Source organism: Pogona vitticeps, chromosome 6 (genome assembly GCF_051106095.1).
Source record: "Pogona vitticeps strain Pit_001003342236 chromosome 6, PviZW2.1, whole genome shotgun sequence".
NCBI lineage: Eukaryota > Metazoa > Chordata > Lepidosauria > Squamata > Agamidae > Pogona > Pogona vitticeps.
In genome coordinates, this window is record NC_135788.1 from 342501 (window position 1) to 364881 (window position 22381).

At 62.7% G+C, this 22381-nt stretch overlaps 1 protein-coding gene across 4 annotated transcripts in view; it reads right to left on the reverse strand.

Annotated features, from left to right (window-relative positions):
- The window catches only part of SLC4A2 (solute carrier family 4 member 2), a 45163-nt gene extending 22916 nt beyond the window's left edge, over positions 1–22247 (reverse strand). The window contains exons 1-2 of one of the 4 annotated variants that reach the window (XM_073002614.2): positions 22147–22247; positions 13079–13203 (exon numbers count right to left, since the gene is read on the reverse strand). The gene's annotated coding sequence lies outside the window, so the exon portion shown is untranslated. Of the gene's footprint in view, positions 1–4382; positions 4468–7966; positions 8245–13078; positions 13204–22142 lie in introns of those variants that run through there. The other 3 variants (XM_073002615.2, XM_073002616.2, XM_073002617.2) reach the window with 3 other exon arrangements.
- Between the last annotated feature and the right edge of the window lie 134 nt (positions 22248–22381).

The window sequence follows — 22381 nt, forward strand, 5'->3', positions numbered from 1 at the left end:
GGGGGTGATCGTGTGTATGCACCCCCACCTCCTTCATCTGCACCATCCCAGCTGTTTGTGTGTGTGTGTGTGTGTGCGTGTGTGTGTGTGCGCGCAGGGGGGGTGCAATAAGGGTGAAAGCGGCGTTGCCTCTCCTGCAGCAAAAGCAGCAAGGCTCAGGCAGACTCTCACAGTGGTGGTGGTGTGTGTGGGGGGGGGGGACAGGAGAGCAGCTGGGATCAGCGCCAGGGAGGGGGGGAGAGACCCTCCTCGCCTCCTTCCCCTGCCAGGGACCGGCATCAGCCGCTGGGAAGGGGATCCATTTCTCATGAAAAAAACAACAAGGACATCCGAGAAGGAGAGAAGAGGGAGCTGGATGAGGTCCTGCCGGGACGGAGATGCAATGGGGGGGGTTGGGGGGGGAAGAAAGGAGATGGGGATGTGGGGGAACCTTGGAAGGGACCCAATCATCCTCTCTGGCTGCATTGTGGCAGCTGGGGGGGCAATAGGGGGAAAATATGCCTTGGGTCCTGGTCAGGTCAAAGAGAACCCCAGCTTCACAGCTTGTCCTAACCTCCCCCCTGCCCCCCCCCACAAATTCATCCGGGGGGGGGCAGAGGCACCCTCACCCTGCCAAAACCATCCCCTGCCACTCTCTCCAGTGACTGGCGGGGGGGGGGAAGAGGCACCCCACTGGGAGTCAGCAACCCCCACCCAACAGCTCCTGCTCCTGACAAGGCCTAGGGATGAACCCCCCCCCAAAAAAAACATTTAATAGGAAGCTGCCACTTCCAACCCATGGCAAGACCCTCCCTCCCTCCTCACTCCTTTTCCACCCCTGCAGCAAAAGGCAAGTTTCCTGCATCCCAAGGAAAGGAGCTGAGCGCGGGGGGGGGGGGGGAGGCGGGCGAGGGGAACGGGACGGTTTGACATCCGCCTCCCCCCCCCCACGGCTGGGCCTCTGCTGGGTGAGGCCGAGTGCTTGTTTTGGCCGCGCTCAGCCCTGCGCTGCTAGTTGGCGCCAAGAGCCATGCGGGGCCCAGCGGGGTGTGTCCCCCCCCCCCGCAGCTGGTCTGATCCGGCAAGGACAAAGCCACCCCTTCCCATTCCTGCCTGGAGGCCGTCCGCCCCTCCCCATCGGGAGTGAATCTACCCCCCCCGCCCCAAAAGACAGGAGGGCTGCAGAACCAGGAGGCGCCTCCTGGGACCTCGAGAAAGGGGCAAAGTAAGGGAGGACCCTCTGTCCATGTGCAGAGTGTTCTCTGCAGGAAAAGCATGGCTGAGTCCCCCCCTGCACCCAGTCCTCTTGTTTTCTACCTAGGCATTAAAGAGAGCCCCCCCACAAAGGCCCTGCCACCCTCCCCCCCACAGGTGGTCTCACCTGACGTGCTCCCCAGAGCATCCGGCCCGTGGGGCATCGGCAGCCCCTTCAGTCCCACTGGGAGGGGGTGTGTGTGTGTGTGTGTGTGGCCTTGGCTGGCCCCGCTTTATGGCCACCGTGTGACCCAATGAGGGGAAGGTGGCAAAGAGGAAGGGGAGGCTGAGCCGGCCCGTGACTCTCCCTCACACGGCGGCCCAGTCACCCTGCCATCACCCGCTGGGCGGGCGCGCCTCCGGGCCACTCCTCCCGAGAAGCAGAAGCAGCAGCAGCGGGGGGGGGGATGGTTTGGCACAGACAGACACCGGGTAGGGCTCCCCCTCCGCCTCCAGACAACGCAGGCACCCATTCAGCGCAAAAGTCCCCTTCCGGGTGCCCCCTCCGCCACAGCATCTTCCCCAAGCAGCCTCTGCCAGGGTTCCCGCCCCCCCAATCTCCCAACCAGCTCTAGGCTCTGCCTCCCCCCCCATCCTCCCCATCCCCATGGCCTGCAGCTTCCCCCTTCGACATGGGCCCCCCTTCTCAGAGTGCAGGGATGCCACCCCCTCTTCTGATCACCCCATTCCCAGCCCCATCTCTCTGCCCTCCCCCAACTCTCCTGTGGGGCAGAAAGGAGCCCGCAGAAGCACCAACAGCAGGCAGCTCAAACAAGTGAGCCCAGCTACGCAATACAATCCAGATGTAAAAGTCTTGCACATCACTATCATCATCACAAACCCAACACAAAGATTATGGCGGCTAATGGCGCAGGGGGGGAGCATAGGATGGGATCTGCCAAAATTTTGCCGCATCTCCCCAGTGAGACACTCCCCCACCCTGGAAAACAGGAAGTGGGTGGGGAGCAGAGAGCCCCCCCCATCCGACTCACAGGCGGTGCCTCTCTCTGGCCGTGGCATGAAACCACCCCCACTCCCCGGGAATAGCCCTTGGGAGGCCTAGAGATGCCGATGGCTCCCCACGCCCTTGGAGGTGCTACAGGCAGACCAGGAGGGGCAAGTCCAGTGGGGCTGGGGGGAGGGCGAGGGGGAAGGGCCAAGGCAACCTCCTCCCCCCCCCTGCAATCCCTGCTGCCCTTTGAAGTCCACAGTATATCCCATCCACCCCCACCCTGTCCTGCAGCCAGTGGGCAATGGCGCAAGCAGTAGACTTGCTGGCCGTGGGACGGTCGGGGGGGGGGAGAAAGTGGGCCCCTCCCACTCCGAAAGCATGCACCCCAGCTTTTCTGCCCTTTACCCTTTTGCACACAGGGCTCCTTCCTCCTGCGCTCCCCCCACCCGCCCACTGCTCCCTTGCTCGCTGGCCTCCTGGCTCACCCACCTGTGCTGCCCTTTGCTGCTGCTGCGGCCACTGACCCCCCCCCTGCCCAGAAAGACCAAAGCAGGACAGAAGGCACTCTGATCAAGGCTAGTCCAAATGGGTGTATGTGTGTGTGTGTGCGGGGGGGGGGGGGGCTGTCCGGCCAGCACAGCCACATTCCAGCCCCAGAGGAAGGTGACCCACCTGCCTCTCCTCTGCCTTCCCACAGGATCCCACCAGCAGGGTCTCCCCATAAAAGATCTCAATGGGGGGGGGCATTCTGCCTGTCTGTCAGTCTTGATGGGCTCTCCCAATGCTGTTGACTCCTCGAGGGGCGGGCGGGGGGGGACAGGTGCCACCCGGAGTAGGGGCGATCAGATGCCCATCTCAGCCACGCGGGGGGGGGGGAGGAGGTTTGGCTTCCTTCTATTCTGGGAGAGAAGCCCCTCGTGGGAGGGGAAAGTGGGGGGGGGCCAAGACGGCTGAACCGCCAACAACTGGCCCCTCCGGCTGCTAGTTCAGGGGCTCTTCTGGGCTCCTTCAGCCCCCCCTCCCCAAATTTCCAATAAGCAGATTCCTGGACTTAATCCTGGCTACCCGTGTGCAGAGCCTTGGGGGGGGGGCAGGATTAGAGGCTCACAAACAAACTGCAAATTGTTCTGGGGAAATTGTTCAGGCTGAGAAGCCGACCGGAGCCCCATTCTCACGGGAGGGAGGGAGGGAGCCCCACACCCCGGCTGCTCCACACTCCTGTTTCAGCTCAGTGCACAAGGGGTTAAGGGGAGGGGAGAGGGACACCTTGGACCATTCCCCCCCCCCCCCCCAGGTATCTCCAAAAGGTCTGTCACAGGCAGGGTGTAAGAAGGACCCTGAAGGTGGATCAGACCCGCGAGGAGAGTCGCTCTCCACGGCATCCCGTTCCCAGAGCAGTGGCTCCTGCAGGAATTTGGGGGGGGGTTTGAGGGGGGGAGGGAGTGGGGGGGGATAGCCAGCCCCCAGGGTTTAACCTCTGAGGGAATGGCTTGCTTTCTTCACCCTGAGCTGCTCCCATCCCCTCTTATGGCCACCCAAAGCATTCCACGGTTTCACTCGTGGCTGCGGAACGGGGGGGGGGGCATGCGCGCCCTGAGAGTCGGACGGCCCCAGAGCAGACCCCTATACAGCCCTTCTTGGAAGCACACAGGCTCGGCTGCAAGTGTAGGCTCTAGAGGCACAAGAGTGCCTCTGAGCACCTGCAGAGTGCCCTTCACTCACCACCCAGGCCTCCTTTCAGCCAATGGTCACTGGAGCTTAACTTTCAGCAACTAGCAGCAAGGGCTGAGACTGGCCAAGGGTGCCAGCGAAGTGCCTTTAGGCGCGTGCAAAGTGCCATTGCCATGCACATCGCCAGGGAGGTGTAAGAACAGGATGAAGGCCCCTCCCTGCAAAGGGGATCCGGGAAGCCCATCCTTCCTTCGGCATCTCCTGCAGCAGGCCAGGGGCATGGGGGGGGCATCTCTCTCTTTCTCACACACACACACACACACCCCTGCCTCCCAGACATCCTCTACAAGCCCCATAGTGAAGTGACTCCACAACCCATCATGCCTGCTCCCACTGAGAATTGGCTGCCGCTTGGTTAGAGGCTGGCAGGGATGACCGGGGGGGGGGGAACGAGGCCTGCCCTCCTCCTTCCCTCCAGACACCCCCCTTACCTATTCCTCCCCACCCCAGGCTCCTTCCTCCCTACCTGGCTCGGGTGGCATCGTGGTGGTGGCAGAGGAGGAGGAGGAGCCCTGCCTGCCTGCCTGCCTGCCTGTCGGTGCCCCTCCTCTCCTGCTGGGCCACGCCACCCACTGCATGCCTGGGCAGCTGATGCCAGCCCCTTGCCCGGGCACCAGGCACACCTCCAGAGCCACGTGTGCTGGTCTGCCAGGGAAGGGGCTGAGCTGCCCACCCCACCCCACCCCATCCCACCGGAGCCCCGCTCCCCAGGCAGTTTTCCTGAAACACTCGGCAGCAGAGAAAAGGGGCCCCTAAGGGGACAGGATGGGACTGCCAGGCCCGACAAGCAAGGGGCCGAAGCCCCCACCCCACCCCACCCCTTCATTACAAGGCCACTCGGGATGGGGGTTGGGGGGGGACGGCTCCTCTGCAACTCGGAAGGAAAGTCACATTCCAGGGACAAGCCCCAACCGGCCCGCCTGATCTGGCTAAGGCGATTACCAGGCTCAGCCACGGGTACCGTTCTGGACGCTGGAAAGGGGGAGGGAAGTTGCCTGATTCCCCCCCCCCAATGCTAACAGAAGCCGCTGAGGAATGCAAGCAGCTCCCTTCACCCCTCTGTCCCCTCTCTGTGAAAGAAGAGGGGCAGCCCCCCCCACCTGCACACCAGCAGGAGGGGCACCTGCACAATTGGGGAGGGGGCTTTCCTCTGCCCAGGAAGCAGCTCTCTCGACTCCTGGCTCCTTCCCCAAGAATCCAATCCTGCTGGGTGTGGTGGTGGTGGTGGTTGCAGGGGGGGGGGAACAGCTACACCCTCCCCTTCACCTCCACCCCCACTCAGCAGAGACAGGAAAGCAAAGGCCCTGAGATGGAGGCAATTACTTTTTACAACCTGGGCTGAGAAACTCCACGAAACCCCAGGCGGGTGCGGGCGCGCGGGTGGAGGGCAGCGCAGGGCAGGGCTGGGCCTCTCCCCGCCCAGGAGCGCAGCCTTCCTTCTGCAGAGCCAGGGCATGGACAGAGAGAGGGCCATCTGAGCTCTGCCTGAAAGCCGCCCCCCCCGTCCCCGAGGGGGGAGGAGAGCCCTGCCCCCCTCCCGCCGGCACAGTCCATGGGGATGTGCTGGGAGATGCCAGGATTGCACAGCACCCTGCCAGGTCTCACCAGATGACAAGAACACAGCTAGCAGGATGCGGGCAAGGTTGGGGGGGGGGCAGGTGAAGTTCAGAAGGGTCCGGCCGGCTGACCCCTCTTGGCCTTGGCCTTGGCGGATCCAGTCTCTCGCCCCACAGCCACACAGGGCTGTGCTCTGCCCACGTCAACCGTAAGCCAAGTAGGAAGACTTAATATCACACCTAAGTTGTAAATGACGTGTTTTATTCCGTTCAAGCAATAAAATGGGTTCAGGTGGGATAAGCGGAGAAAGGCGGCTTGTATCCTATTGGTTTCCAAAATGTTTGATCCCCCCACTGTCCCTGAAACTCTATCTCTCTAGGGGTGTTTTGAGCAGGCAGACACCCAACAGGAGTAGCGGGTGAATTTTGAAATCTGCCAGACCAGAAAACAGGAATTTTGTGCTCAGGCCTGTGGTCAGAGTAACAAAAGCTCTGTCTGGGTTTATTCCTGCATCATCAAATGCCTTTTGTGGCCAGGGAGTGGGATGGTGTTGCTGGTTTCCAGGCACAGAGGCCAGGCCCCACCTACACCGTCCCCATCGGGGCTGGCGCGCCTATGCATTCCCACTGGCCCCCCTGCGGACCAGAGATCTGTTGGGCACTGGTAAGGTATCTGCCGCAATGCTCAGAAGGTGGGCCCCGATCCAAATCACCGATCCTGCACTTGTGTAATTCAGTGGCACGGAAGGAGGTCTTGCTTAACTGCACAATGGGAGCAACGCACGTGAGCCCCTCAGAAGTCCAGGGCAGGAGGAGAGACAGGCTGGAGGCTGGTCCCGGCCGGCCTGGGCTCGCTGCCAGCCTGATTGTGCCCTGGGCCCATCCCTGTCTGGCACAGGGCGCAGCAACGCTGGAGGCAAAATGCTTCTGCGGGGGGGGCATGCACCGGAGCCCCCTCCCTCCCCCAAACAGGGGCTGCCAACCTGCCCTCCCTTCCAGAGGGAAGCAGCCCGACAGGTTCCCACCTGTCCCTCGCCCAGCCGGACGGCCAAAGTGCCTCCTGCCTTCCTCCTCGGCCGGCCATGCAAGGGAGGGAAAGGTGGTCATTCTCCCCGATCTCCCTGCCCGCATTCAGCACCACCTCCCACTCCGGTTCCTGAGCCCAGCCAGGGCAGCAGCTGCAACTTCAGCCAGACTGGCAAGAGCGCAGAGTGGCAAGAGGCACACCCAGGCGGGGATTAAAATAGCTCTCCTCCTCGCCCCCTTCCTCCCCACCTCCTCCTCCTCTGACCAGGGTGAGTAAGAGGAATCTGAGGATGAATCACCACCAGTGACCCCCCCCCCCCCAGGGCCTGCAGGCAAGAGAGCGGCTTCCTCCATCCCTCAGGTCCCTCTTTCCTTCCCCAGGCTGTCTACGGGTGACCCTGGATTCCCAGGGGCTGGGGGATCAGCCCCTCCATCTATCTTCCCTTCTTCTACACTGCCAGCCCATAATTCAGGCACTGGCAGACGGTGGAGAGTGGGGGGGGGGGGAGAGCAGTGGAAACTGGTTGCAGCTGAGCAGTGAAGACTGAAAGTCACTTCAGGCCACTTCAAACACACAAACACACCCGGCTGCAACACACAGCCAAACATATCAGATGCCTTTCCTTCGGGCATCGCACATGGTCCCTGCACGGCACCCATTTTACAGCCACGACCACAAAAGACTGAGGGCAAGAGTTTTGTGAGTGGACAAAAACGATCGCCCAAAGGGGTTACACCCTGAGTGGCTATTTGAGCCCAGGGCGCCAAGCTCTCCGCCCATTCAGGTGTCCAGTCTAGGTCCCATCTCCACCCCCAACACACACACACACACACACACACACACACACATGGAACCCTATCCTGGGGCAACTCTGGCCACGGAACCGGGCCAGGCCCGGAGAGGTAGAGGCCAGCCGTAGCCCCCGGCCAGTGACCGAACTCTGAGCCAGTGCCTCCCTCTGCAAACAGACTCCCGTCTACTGCAAGAGACCTCACTTCTGGCCGGTCCAGAAAAGAGTGAAGGAAAACCCAGGTGGCCCAAGGAGCTCCAGCAAGCCTCGCCAAAGCCCTGAGGTTGGTGGGAAAAATAGGCCAAGCCAAGGCCTCCCAGCCTGAGCCCCCCCCCGCTTAGAAAACCCCTCCAGGCCAAGGGCTGCTTGTACCTCAGCATCTGCCTGCAAAATGGGGCTCACAAATGGATGCCCTTCCGGACACGGCCGCTGCTTGGAGGAAGCCTGCCAAGCTTTCTGCCTGCTGGCCGGCCAGTGGGGGGGTGGGATGGGGCAGGGAGGGGTCCCAGCCACAAGGAGACCCTTTTTTTTCATGACTTCCATGCCCCCCCCCAAAAAACCTCAGCCCTTTATCACCAAAGGATCGCCTGAGCCCCAGGGAAGCCTCTCCCATCGAGAGCCCACCTGCAGCCGAGGGACAGACCCACAGCGCCCGGGATTTGACACCCGCCACTCACCCCATGGTTCCCTTGCCTTCTGATGGGCCGGCCGTCTCCTCCCACAGCTCCTGCGAAGGGGAGGGCACGTGTGTGGGGGGGGGAGGACAAACAGCCGCTCAGGAGGCAGGAAGCCCCACAGGCGGCCGGCGGGTGCAGCAGTGCCAAGGGCACAGGGCTCCAGAGCCTTCCTTGCCCGGAGCCCTCAGGTGCGAGGGAGCGCGCGGGGGCTTCCCTGCTTCTGCTAGCAAAGCGGAAGGGAAGGCAGGCCGTCTGCGAGAGCCGGAGGAGGAAGAGGAGGAGGAGGCAGCTGCCCGGGCAAAGCCTTCCTCACCTGCCGCCTGCACGTCCAGCTCCTGCCAACCAGCCTTTTATACCTGACTGCCCCTAAAGGGAGGCAGGGAGGGAGGGAGGGAGGGAGAAAAGCCACGGTCTGGGCCGCAGCCACAGCAACCGCGGACGGACGGATGGACGGCGGGCGGACGGCGACGGGGGGGGCACCTCCTTTGTTCCAGGCGCCTGCTCAGCAACCGCCTTCTACTCTCTTCAAACAAGCCTCAAAGTGCCAAAGTTGTGAAACCGCTTCTTAGCCACACCTCCTCCCTTGTGCGGGAGGGGGCGCACACATGTGTACACACACACACAGGCACACAAACACCCCCGCCCCTATCCTGCCAGTCGGCTGAGCTGCCTGCGCCCGCCTGCCCGCTTGAAGGGTGCCACCCGACCGGCTGGGCCAGCAAAGGACGGGACGTCCCAAAGGAAGGTCCTTCAGGCAGTCACCTCAGCTGGCCTGGAAACTGCCCCCCCCCCCCCAAAAAAAAAACCCAAGGGAAGCCCTGCAGGCTTTCCACAAGACAGATGGAGGAGATGGTCGTGCCTTTTTTAAAAATTGTACTGGTAAAACCAAACGCTCAGTGAGCTTTCATGAGCCAAGTCCTCTTCTTCAGGCCACGCACCGATGTCTTGTGGATGGCACCAAAAAATTATAAACCAGAATCCCAGAAGTTATGAAGGAGCATTCCAAAAATGCAGCCTGTGTTTTTTCCTAAGGTACTTCTCCGAAGCAAGCCTGGCCATGAACGTCTGGTTCTCTTTTGCAATTTTTCTGCCCTATCCAAACCATATCGCTGCATGGCCTGAAGAAGTGGATTGGGCCCATGAAAACCTGCTGAGTGTTTAGTGTTTATAGTGGTCTAATAAAAGGATCCCCTGCTCCTGCATCAGACCTGGAGATGTTTCTCCTCCTTGAGAAAGGCACTCTGTGCATGCTCAAAGTCACTCTCTTCCACTGGATCACCTCACACAATCCTAGAATGACTGGCACCAGTACTAAAAGGATTCTGGGCCTGCCGTGCTTGCAGGGGAGGAGAAGGGCAGGGTGTGGGGTGTGCGTGTCTGCCTCAGTTGGAAAGGACCGTGCAGGGAGAATCTCCTGGACTGACTGAACTGTCAGCCTCGGCCAGGAGGAACCAATTCCAACCCCCCCCCCGGCAAAGCACTGTACTCCCGTCTAGTGCAGGCTAAGAAGCTACACCCCATGCTTCAGTCCCACTTCTCTCTCTCTCTCTCTCTCTCTCTCTCTCTTCCCGCCGCCCGCCCCCCCCCCGACCCCCGTGCAAACACACCCATTTGCACATTCCTTAGGGGATCCCACACCACAAAGCGTCCCTAAGCTCCACCTTCTCGCTTATAAAGGCTTTTTGAAAAATGACTGGTGCCTGCTGCACAAGTGCACTCCCTTCCGGGGGGGGGGGGGGGAGTTCCCCAGCATTACTGACTGTCCTGGCCTCTCCCCTCCCCCCCGCCCCATTTCACTCTCTGCTGGAAAAGACACACAGCATCCCAGACGCACGTCTGAAGAAGTGGAAATGCCCACGAAAGCTCACACTTTTATCATGGGATAAAATGGTGGGTCATGAAAGGGGCCAGGGGGGCTTCCCCTGCTTCCACCATGTTTGGGGGCCTTGTCTGGTCTTTTGTTTTTATTTTTGCCAGGATGGGCATCCCAGGGAAAACCCCCTCCCTTCAGAGCAGCAGGCTGAGGACACCCGCCCCCCACTTCCACGAACAAGCCTGGGCGTCCCCCTTCCTTCGCTGCTCCAAAGCCCAATTACACCCTCCTCCTCCTCCTCCTCCTCCTCCTCCTCCTGCGTAAACAGACCGCTGCCCTGCCCGGGTGGTAAACCAAAGCCCAGGGTTAATTCCAGGGTGGCTGCCTAGTGCCCACCCCCCACCCCCACTTTCCCACAGGCAGGTAATTACACCCTCCCCCCCCCGACCCACCCCAAGACACTGGGCGGAGGGGAGGGGGAGGGCACGATTTCTTCTGCCTGGTCCCAGGACAGCCACCGCTTGAGAGGCCACCTTCCCCTCTGTCAGCCACTGGCATCATCATCCACCCTGGAGGGGGAACAGAAGCAGGTTGCCAGCAGCTGAGGATCTGCTCCGGCCCCGCGGAGAGCTGCCCTCAAGAAGAAGAAGAAGAAGAAGAAGACCCCCCCCCCCTTCGCCCCTTTCGCGAGAGGTGGGCCTGCTCTGCGCCTGTGGAGAGACGCCCAACCCCTGCCCACAGAGAGGGTCCTCGTTCGCTCGCAACAGTGAGGGATGCGCCACGGGTTGAGAGAGCTGGGCGCTTGCAGGGCGTGTGTGTGTGTGTGTGTGTGTGCGCGCGTGCGCCTCCTGGGAAGCCCCCTCTCCCCCCCCCCCGGTCAGAGTGGGGAGGTCAGACCCCCTGCAGAGGCCGGGGGGGGGACTCCTCTTGCTGGGCCAGGTGCCCTCTGGCTGAGCCTTTCCTCGGAAAGGGTTTTCCTGGACCACAGTCCGCCCCCACCCCACCCCACCCCGATCGGGGGGGGGGAAGGCCCCTCCCTGTGGCTTTGGCCATGCCTGCCACTGCCCAGGCTTCACAAGGGGCTGCCCCCCCCACCCCCAGCACCCCTTCCACCACATTATTCAAAGGGTTCAGCACAAAGGGCCGGCAGGGGGGGGCGCTCGGGACCCTGGTTCTGGCAAGGCCTCCGGAAATGGCTGGGACCTCCGTGAGGAAGGCGAGACCCCAGACGTCCTCCGTGGGTCTCCCTCCCTGGACCCCTTTGGCAGGATGGCCGTCAGCTGGGCGCTCCCAAGGGGACCCCCCCCCAGGCCCTACAAGCAAGCGCTCTTCAGAAGGGGTTCGGGGGGGGGCTTGTGGCAGCCCTCCCCCCTCCCTGCCTTTTTGGTCTTTGCCAAAACTGAGTCCCTCCTTGAGGCTCTTGAACGTGTGCCCCCCCCCTCGCTGAAAGGGTTCCATCCAGCCCAGGAGCAGGGTCCCTTGTGCCGCCTGGGCGTGGAGTGGCCCACCCCAAAAGAGTCCGGAGCCAGAGCCGGGGGGGGAGGGGGGCCCGCCAAGTCAGGGAAGGGGGAGCCTGACGTGGCCCCTCCCTTCACGCCCACTCTACAAGGGAGGTGGGTCTGCCCCAAAGCATTCAAGGAGCAGCCGAGAGAGAGAGAGAGAGAGAGAAACCCCGGCTTGTCCCAGGTCACCCCCAGAGCCCCACCGACTTGGTCGGGAGGGCTGCGGCCCAGCCAGACTCTGTCAGGGAGGGGGTGCACAAAAGCTGGGGAGCCCCCCTCTGTCTGGGGCTCCCGAGGGCTCTGGATCGGCGGCTCAGAGACTGTTCCGCCGCCGAGGAAAGCTTTCCCACCCCCAGCAGGCTGCTTGAAACCCTCCGTGACCCCAAAGCACACGGGAGGGGGGCATCCGGCCTCCTTCCTGGCCACGGCCACCAGGCCGGTTGCCAGAACAGCCGGGGGTGCCCCGAAACGGCTCGGCCCCAGCAGGCAGCCCAGGAAGTCGGAGGAGAGGGGGCGGGGAGGGGCGGAGAAGCCCCCCCCCCGCCACAGCCGGCCTTTCCGGCTGCCAGACGAGCCTCCAGCCGGCACCAAAGTGACCCAGCGTGGCCCAGCGTGGCTGGCGGGAACAGGGGTCTAATGAGACCAGCAGTGGTGGGGGGGTGGGGGTGGGGAGGGGCTGGTCCCAAGTCCAGCAGCCCTAAGGAGGTGGAGGGGGCTGGCCAGGCCACTACACGCACGCACGCGCGCACGCACACACACACGCACACGCACACGCACACACACACACACACCGTCATCTTTGTACCCAGCAGCCCCTTGAGGCCGGCTGGTACCTGGGGTCAAGGAGCGAGACCCCTTTCCGGCACAGCTCCAGGCGCTGCCCATGCGGACGGTCAGGAGGGAGCCCGCCCTCTCTTACCAAGCCAAAGGTCTCCTCCCCCGACCGCTGGTCATGGGGGTGGAAGGACCCCTGAGACCATCTGGACCACCCCCCGCCCCTCCCGCTTGCTTAGAGAAAGGTCTGGGTTTCGGAGCGGCGGCTTGCAAGGCCTTCCGCAGGGATCCTGACCTGGCCCTGGTCGGTGCTGATTCTTGGGCAAACGGACCTTGCTGACCGGTTCATCTGGGCCTGATCCACCAGGAGGCGGGCCTGCTCTGCACAACCCACCAGAAAACAGAAGAGAAGCCTCACACTGAGAACCCTCCCCCCCCCCCAACTCACCCAAGGGAAGCTCCCTGCCCTCCCCCCCCCCGCTCCGGGTTCCCACCTTCTGCCCTTCCCCACGATCTGGCAAAACCACCTGCAGCCTCGCTCCCTCGGGTGGCCGGATTTCCGGTCAAAGGCCAGGCCGCAGGCGGCTGAGGCTGACCAAGGGAAGAGACCCATGCGAGACCGAACAGGGAGCCTCCCCTGAGCTGAATTTGAATCTGGGGTCGCCAGGAAGAAGGGTGGCAACCCCAGAGCCCTGTTTCCTGCTCAGAGGGCGACCCGTACATGGGGCCAAGTTCCTTATTGTGGGGCAGACTCTGCTATCACTGCAAAAACAGGACGATGGAGAGAAAAGAAGCGGGCAACGTCCCTCACAGACAAATCCACTGCACTGCACGGAGGAGACCACAACCAGCAATACACAAGTGTGTGTGTGTGTGGGGGGGAGAAACACAACAACCTCCCCCGTTTGGGAGGCCTTGCACTCAAGCAGGAGAGGGAAATGGCCAGCTTCGCGGATTCCCTCTCGGCCACCCCACCGAAGCCAGGGCACTTCTGCAAATGGCCCCAGGCCTTCCTCAGCTCACCTGCCTCTCCTCTGCTTCTTCTTCTTCCTCCTCCTCCTCCTCTTTCTCAACAGGTTCCGGAACTGTCTCCAGCCTTCAGGAGGGACACCAAGAAGCTGCTTCACAGGGAGACATTGCACAGGATGCTGAAAAAGAGGCATCCAGGGAAAGGTGGTCAGCCCACAGCCGCTGGCGCCGCCCCTCCCCTCCCCTCGCCTCCCCAAAGCACCCTGCCTGAGACAGGGGTCAGGGAGCCATCAGGAAGGAGGCCCAGGGGCCTGGCCCAAGGCAAGGAAACACAGAGAGGGGCCCCCCCCAGCAGAGCACCCAAGGCCACCACCCACTTGCCCCTGGGACCCAGATCGGTGGGGCTGGCACACTCATCCAACCCAGGTAACCACCCGCTGCTTCCTGCATTCTCGAGCAGCTAAGGTAAGGGCAGGTGATGCCGCCACCAAGCCTGGTGATCACCATGGGGCGTCCGTAAAGTCAAAGAAATGCAACGCGTGAGCAAAACAGGCAGAAAGCACACTCCCAAGCGCATGAACACCTCCAGGCCCATAGACTGCAACCCTGGGAGCCGCCGTAACACATCAGTAGAGCCGATCAGTTTATAGGCCGCACAGAAAAGCTGAAGCAGCCACGCAAGGACAGGCCACACCGGCCACGCTCCTGCACGATGGTTGGGCTCAGATGACAGTGCTGCCCCTCTGACCCCCCCCAAAAAAACGGAACATGCGCTGGCCCTCAGCAGGCAGGCCTGAAAGCCAGAGAAAGCCTTGCTATGGGTCTTTTGGCCCCCAAAGAACGTGGGGGCCCCAGGGGGCTGAAAGCAGCGCCTTGAAGGGAGCCTAAGAATGAATGAATAGAATGAAAAGGGTGGGGGGCCGAAGGGGTCCACGGAGCCACACTCTGCTTGCGCAGCTTGAGCAAAACCCCAGACGAGTGCAGCCTGCGGGCCAGACCCTCTCGGGACACCCCTCGCACCCAACCTAGAGCCACCCAGGGCTTTCCACCCCATTCCACTCCAAAAACACACGGGTCCTTCTGCCGGCTTGTAACCTTTCCCTTTCCAAAAGACGTGTTTCAAGTATAACTTCCGTACATATTTGAAATCGTTAGTCTTCACCATTCCTCTTCTCATTTGCATTTCACACGTTAACTTAACTCCACATTTCTTTGTACCAGACTTCCAAATTAGATTTTTCCCTGCTTTTTCAGTTCTTTGAGAATATTAATCTTGCTACAGTACCTATTATGACTACTAACACTTTTTGATCTTTTTTCAAATGGTCCTTCTTAATTATATTCAGGAGAGCAATACTTGGCAATATCTGAATACTGCATCCAATTTTTCCCCATTTTCCTTAAAAAAACAGTGAGCATTTTTTCCTTCTGATGTCACATGTCCACCACATATGCAGAGAGGTCCCCCTTTTCCTTCTTGAAAACCAGACATGTTCCCCCCAGGAGGTGCCAGGCCCGAGAAGCACCACGTGGGGGGGGGGGGGTAGGGTGGCCTCTCCCCCTGCTGTTCCCATTCACACAAACACACGCACACACACTTCCGCAACACACAGCATTCAAACAAAAGCACACCTCCTCTTGTGTGGGTCCTGCAACCGCCACATGGGCTCTCCCTCCCTCCCACAGGAACGCCAGCCCTGCAGTGAAACAAGCGGGAGCCTCCCTCTGCCTCTGGGGAGGCCTGGCATAGGCTGGTCGGGGCACAGGAAAGGGCTCCCAGCAGCCTGCTTGGGGTACAGCTGCCCCGCGCATGGGGGGGAGGAGGAGGCAGCAAGGAACAGCGGTTCCCCCCCCCTGCATCATGCGCCAGAGCCCCATGGCTTTGCCCGCCCCAAAAAACAAAACCGACTGAGACGCCAAGCTCTGTGCTCGGCCCAAGGAAAAGACGCCGCCCACTGCCAGGTACCTTTCCTCCCGGACGATCGACCTCCGCGGCCTCTCTGCTGCCCGCAGCTTCCCCAGGGGTGGTGGGGAAAGGAGGAGGCCCCTCGAGGGAAGCAAAGCCTTGCCACAGGTGAAAGGGAGACCTTGCTGCCCCCCCCTTATCTTGACCGGATAAGGTGACCCTCACTCTCCCCACCCACCCCTCTGGCCACTGCCCTTGCAGGCGCCCGTCCACCTTGGCTCCCTTAATCTCTCCTTCGGCCTTAAGCAATGTTTAACTGGAGGGCCCGCTCCCTGAATCAGGGCCCACGCCCCACGCCTGCCTCGGCGGACGCACGCACGCAAGGAGGCAGCTGAAGGGCACCCCGGTGGGGCAGGCCAGGGGAGCGGGTCCTGCCAGCGCCCGGGGGCCGGCAGCCGATTCAGTCCCAGGGGAGAAGAGGGAGCAAACAGCCTCAGTGTGCAGGCGCGCACACACCGACACCCCCCCCGCCTGGGACCACAGGCTGGCCTTTGAGGCCCCTTGGCCCCAGAACCCCAAGGCCACAAAGGGAGAGGGGGAGAGAAAGGGCTGGGGGGCATCACAGGACAGGGGCGGGCTGCAACCCCAGCCTGACGCGCCCCCCTTTCCACTCTTCGATGAGCAGTGTGTGTGTGTGTGGGGGGGGTCCACAAAGCCAATGGTGGAGCAACAGCAGCCATCGAAATCAAGAGACCTTCCAGTCGTAAAAAAGAAGGAAGGCAGCCCAAGATGTCCCCAGAGAAGAGAATTCCAAGCGAGGGAGGGAGCCTGGCAGGGGCAGAAGCCACCCCCACCCCCACCATAAAACCCAGGAGGGAAAGAGGCCTGCAGGAAGGAGTGCCAGCCCCTATTCCCCCCCCCCACAATCCCTCAGGGCTCCTCTCTGTCTTGGAGCCACCTGTCTGTCTCCTCAGGAGGAGAGGGTCCACAAACCCTGGAAAGGCTCTTCCCCCCCACCGGGACTCAGAGTGACCCCTTGAAACAAAAGGGCCGGGCAGGGGGCACTGCTCCCCCCCCCTCACCCCCACCCCTGCAGGAGAGAACCTCTCCCTCCAGGGCACACTCTGTGGGGAGATCTAAATCAGCTGCAGCAGGATGTGACCCCCACCCACCCCCGGCTCTGGGGACAGCAGTGGGGGGGTGGGAGAGGGGGGGAGGGCGAGCTCTCTTCTCCGCCTCCTCTTCAGGGCTCAGGCCGTTGGAAACCTTTGCCTCCCGAGAGGCCGGTGGAGGTGGATGACCACCGTGGGAAACGGAGATGCTGAGTAGTCGCCACTTGTCGCTTAAATGTACACCCCACCTTCCCCACTCAATTCAAATAAAGACAAGGGCAATTAAAACGTAGTAAGAACCGGTTCTGAAGAACAGCCACACCGAGGAGGAAAAGCGTCTCCAGTTACAGATCAGCTCCAACGCCCAAGGCCAGGTGGTCTCTGCTGGCCAGCCTTCCAAGCCAGCCTCGGAGGGCGTTCCAGGGCCCGGGAAGCAGCTGCAGAAGAGGGAGGAACACACACACACACACACACACACACACACATCATACACACACATCATACACACACACATCATACACACACACACCCCACTCCAGCCCTGCTTGCATTCCCCCAAACGTGCCTGTGGGAAAATGCCTCCAGCAAATGTCTGAAGGCCGCGGCCGGTGGGCAGGAGAGAACGCCGAACTCAGGGCCACAACCAGCACCTTCGGCCGGGCCGAGGCCGTGAGGCAGGCACAAAGCCACGGAAGCCACGCTAAGGCCAGAGCGGGCTTCCCGCCCAGAAGCCATCCCGGCCATTGCCCAACCTGGGTGCCAGGGCTCCGGCTGGCAAGGACCCCTTCTCCACCGCCAGGCCTGGGACCAGGGAGCGTGGGACGGGGCACCCACTGGGAAAGAGCCCGCCCCAAAGGGAACGCCTTCGCACCGCATGCCAGGGCGGGGGGGGGGGCGAAGAGGCCCCAACACCCCCTCGAGACCAGTTCGGCCATGACAGGAAGGAGGGCAAAGGGGCAGAGGGGAGGGAGGAGCCCAACGGACCCCCCCTTCTCTGCCAAGCACCCACCCACCTCCAGAGACACCCACTCCCCAGAGGTGGATGTCTGCTCTTTTAGGGGCACCACGTAAGGGCAGGGAGCCACAACAGGCCGGCTGCTGGGGGGGGGCTCCACCATCTTACTAGCTGCCCAACAGAGGATCCCCCCACCCCCAGCCTCATCTCCTGGGCACCATTTCTGAAGGGCTCCCCCCCCCCAGCTGTTCTGGCGACCCACCTAGGTTCCTGGGGCAGGGTAGGAAGCAGGGGGGGAGCGTGCCCACTCACCGATCCGGCATCCGCCAGCAGCAGCCAAGCCAAGGGGACAGGAGACATTTTGGGTGCGATCGTCCCCGACTACAGCGCCAGGGGCACACTTGCCACTCCGTGACCCCGTACCCCACCCCACGAGTAGTGCGAGGCTTCCTGGCATTGGGGCCCATTTCTGCCACTGCTTTTCTACGCCTGTCTTTGCCCCAGAGTTTGAAAGCAGATCAACTCGAGAGCAAGGATCCTGGAAACCAGCCACTCAAAACCACCTTCGTAGGAGGGCAGCCCGAGAGAACGGCGGCCGGAGCGGGCCTGTCCGGACTTCTCTGCTGAAACCCAGCTGGGAAGCTGCTCAAGGGACACCCTGGGGGGAGGGTCCTACAATCTGGGGGGGGCAGGACACCCCACAGGCATCTGGACAGGGTAGAACTGGGCAAGAGGCCGGCTCCTTCGGCCACTCCCAAGTTGAAGGAGGTTCATACCAAGCGCTTCAGAGCGACGAACCCGGGGGGGGGGGCATTTTCAGGCTCAAGCCATATTCTAGGGCCTCCTTTGGACAACGGGGGAGCCTTACCAGCAGCCTCCCGAGCACGTCGCCCGACAAGGATCTAATCTCAAGGCTCTGCAGAATCCTTTGGGGAGGGGTTTGGACTGCTTAGGCAATCCTGCAGGCAATACGGACAGAGCCCGAAGGGGATCTCGGGGGGGGGGGGGCGGGGGCGGGAGGGGCGAGGGACGTGGCAGCCTCAAGGCCGGAAAGCATCTGCCTGATGGACAAGCCAAAGCTAGAGGACCCCCAGCCGGGAGGGAGAAGGTGATGCCCTTCTCGCCACGTCCTGCCCGCCGGCCACGGCAGGAACCGAGCAGCGAGGTTCAGCTTCGGGGCCTTTCTGAGGAGCATGGCCTGCGCGTTCATCCAAGAGCCTGCACGCGCACCTCTTTCCCCCAGCCACCCAAAGGCAGGCCCTGAAGCTCTGGGCTGGCGGCACCTTTGGCACCAAAGGCCTGCCTCGGGCGACGGCAGGGCGGCCGCCCCACGAAGAACTGAGGGACCTGCTGAGGCGCTTTCCGTGCGAAGGCTCCGCCAGGCACAGGGGGAACCGCAGGGTCCCCCGAAAACACCGCCTGCCTGTTTCTCTGGAAGACGAAGGTCAAGGCCGCAGGGAGAAGGGAGGCCCGCCAAGCCCCCTCGCCAAGAGCCCAGGCGCCCAGGAGGAACGACCAGGGGGAGGGAGGCTCCCCAGAGAAGACGGGCAAGCAGGGGGCCTGGCTTTTCCATCAGAGACACACCTCAGCACCCCTGTGAAAAAGGGGTGTGTGCGCGTGTGTGTGTGCGTGTTCTTTGCTATGTTCCACAGGCAGGCTACAGGGCTGGCGCTCTAGCTGGACCACGGCTGTGCAGCCACTGGACTCAGAAACACCGGGCTGGGATGTGTCCCGTGGACCCCAGTCTGCCCAAAGACAGAGACAGAAAGAAGTGGGGGAGGGGCAAGGGGACAAGGGGTTGGGGGAGGGCAGATTTCACCATTCCCCTCCCTGACCTTTCCTGCCTCTGCCACCAACTGCACAGCTTACAAACTAATGCAGAAAGCCTTCATGTGGGTGGAAAGCGCTGAGTGATGCTCAAGCCAGCGAGCCAAGCCACGTGCTCTCGCTTTCCAGCAACCCAGCTCCCCATCCGGCTCAGGATAGTTTTTGCTCCTTCCCAACTTTCTCCAGCACCCTGGAATTTCAGGTCCTGACCATGAGGAGCAAAGCCCACCTTCCCCAGGAAGGTCCAGAATAGCTAATGACCAGGTATGAGCAGGGAGGGGAGCCACGTCCCTCCCCAGGGGGTGAGAGTGCCCCCCCCGGGGCTCCTGTTCATCACCCACTTCCAGGAAACCTCCCACCCCTCCCCTCCCCTCCCCACCCCACCCCCGCAGCTTCCCCAGGAAGGAAGGGCAGCATTCTTGGGGAGGGATGGGTCCAGAGCTGAAGGATGGACCGTCTTGGAGGGAGGGGGATGGAAAGGGCCCCGGCCAGGATTTCCCTCCTGCTTGCAGAGAAGAAGCAGGAGCCCCCACCCACCCCGCCCCCAGCACAGCCCCCATTCAGCATTTTTCACCTTCTTTGCTCTTTGCTTGTAGCTTAAATGGCAACAGCAGCGGAGGTGGGGTGGGGTGGGGTGGGGTGGGGTGGTTTGTCACAGCTGGATCAGAAGGGCCATTCCTGACCCCGAAGGGTTCAACTGCTCGAAGACCAAGAGCCCACCGGACAGGACAGCTCCACCAACGGTCCTCTCTGGATGCGTCCAGGGACAGCCCTGCTTGCCAGATCCAGAGGATGTTCCCGCCACACCCCGGGCGGTGCGCCAGCTCCGCACGCCCCCGTGTGAGAAAAGAGAGACAAGGATCTCCTCCTGGAGCCGTGGCAACAGGGCACTTCCCTCCCTGCCCCCAGGGCACACAAGAGTGGCACCTGCTAACCTGGGGGGAGGTGAGGGTCGTCTGAATGGGAAGCCAGGGCAGGAATGAGGCGGCCAGCCCACCGTCCAGTCCCCGCACCGAGAGTGGTGGGCAGTGGGTTTAAATCTCAGGGAGAGATGTGGGGGGCAGCTCTAAGCCTGCGCCAGGGCGTTCCCGCCCCCCTTCACAGCTTCTTCCTAAGCCTCATTCTGCTTGCCAGTTCTTCTACACCACCTGCCTCAGTTCCTTTTTGGGGGGGTGGGGGGGACGGGACAGGAGAGGGAGAGGCATCCAACTCTGGGCATGGTGGCACAGCGCTGCCAACCGCCCCAGGCCTGGTGCCATTCCTGCCTCCACACTGCTCGGGTTCTTTCCTGCACGAAGCCCACTGCCACAGCCGAGCAGCTGAAAGTATTGTGGGGTGAATTAAAGGGGGCCTTCCTTCAACTGAGCTGCAAACATAGGGACATACTAAGAAGAGCCCTGCAGGATCAGGCCAAGGGCCCGTCTAGCCCAGCCACGTCATCATCACTATAGCATGTTGTTAGTCTGTGGAACTCCTTGCCACAGGACGCGGTGATGGTGTTCAGCATCTAGACGCCTTTAAAAGGGGATTGGGCAGATTCCTGGGGAAATGTCCCTTGCAGGCGACAAGCCACGATGGGGATGTAGTACCATCTCCAGGCGTTGAAGGAAGGGGGACCTCCAAAGGCCAGAGGCAGGGGAAGAGAGGGATCAGGAGACAGTGGAACTCCGGGTCTCTCCTGTGCTCCCACAAGCATCTGGTGGGGCCCCTTGGGAGATCCGGGGAACTGGACCCGAGGGGCCCCGGGCCTGATCCAGCAGGAGCACTTCTTCTTATGTTCTTATGTAACTAAGAGAAAAGGGGGAACCGGCATCACCTGTAAAACACTGGAAGTGGAGGACAGAAGCATCCCCGGTCCTTCTTGACCCAAACCACCCAGCGTTCGCTATGAAGACAGGCCAATGCCCCAGAGCAGCGTGCGAAAGAGAGCGGCAGAGGGGTTGTTCACGGCATGGCGGCCTCCCAGGTTTCTGAAGCAGCCGCAGCAGCAGCAGCAGCAGGAAGGCTGTCCTCCGGGCTCTGCCTTTGGGGCCCTGGAGGAAGGAGGCAAAGAGCCCGGGGCCTCGTGGGCTCCCATCCAGAGCAGCGCCAGGGTCAGTGGGGGCCCTAGGAGCTGCTCTTCCTCCTCCTCCTCCTCCTCCTCCTCCTCCTCCTCCAGGCCTCGAAGGCAGACTCCTGCTTGGGGGGGCCAGGGAGGGGAAGGCTGCCCCCACCCCCCCCCCGCGGGGGAGTGCTTGGGACCCAGGAAGACGGGCCAGGTTCCCAAGAGAGCTCGTGTGGGGGGTGTGTATGTGGGGGTGGCCCTTTCCACCCACAGGCTACGAGTTACCCACCCACACCCAGAGAGAATTCCTCCCCAATGAGAAGACGGGGAGCTTTGCCGGGGGGGGGGGTGGACGGGTGCGCGGAGTGGAGGGCAGTCCACCCTCCTTCTTTCCCCTCCTGGGAATCCAGGCTGACTGACACACACACACACACACACACACACACACACACACACACACGGCCAAGGTTGTGCAACCAGCCACCCTGCTCCAGCAGGAGCCAGACCCGGCCCTGTTCAGGAGGGTGTTCGCGCTGGCACCCAGGCCTTGCACATGGCACACCCAGCCCCAGAGAGCCGCCCCAGCGTCCCTGTCCGTCCGTCCGTCCGTCCAAGCCCTTCCTTTGACACACAGCACGGGGGTGCCTCCTCCTCCTCCTCCTCCTCCTGCCGCCGCCCCCCCCCCCACCGGGGCTCTCCCGTCCAGCCCTGCGAGGCTGGAGGGCTCTGCCGCCCGGGCACGGAATGGCCCGGCAGGGAGGAGGAGAGGGATGCCAGCCGGGCAAGCCCTTCGGGGCCGCCCTTCCCAAAGCCCCGACGCGCATCTCTCTGGGCGAGGCCGGGGGGGGGGAAGGTTCGCCTCTCGAGGGAGGAGGAGGAGGGGGGGGGCGCTTCCTGCCGGGCCCGAATTCTCCCCCCCCCCGCAGCCTCTCAGCCTGCGCAGCAGAGGAGGAGGGTCGACCCTGGCCGGCCAGCCCAGACTCAGGCCAGGAGGGAGGGAGGGAGGGACCCCCCCCCCGCGCGCGCGCCGGACCGGCCGCCCTTCCCCTCCTTCCTCTTCTTCCTCCTCTTCCTCTTCTTCCGGCTCTTCTTCTTCCCGGGGAAAAGGGCCGGAGGAAAGCGAGGTGACCCCAAACCACCCCGCCCTGCAAGGTCCGGCCCCGCGCGCGCGCACACACACACACACATACACGGGGGCGCGCTCCCGCCCCGCCCCCCTCGAGCCCCCTGCCCGCCTCCCCGTGCACGCGGCCGCGGCTCGCTCGCTCGCTCACCCACCGCCAGCAGCGCCGCGCCAGGAGCCGTCCAGGGAGCGCGCGCGCCCCGCCTCGCCTGGGTTCGCCTCCCGGAGGTGCGCATGCGTGGCCCCGGCGGCGGCGGCGGCGGCGGCGCGCTCCCTCCCCCGCCACGTGCACGGCCCCGCAGGCACCGCCCCTGCCGCGGGGAGGGGAGGGGGGCACAACGGCGCCCCCTTTCTCCCCCCCCTCCAGGGGAGCCTCCTGCCGGAGGGAGT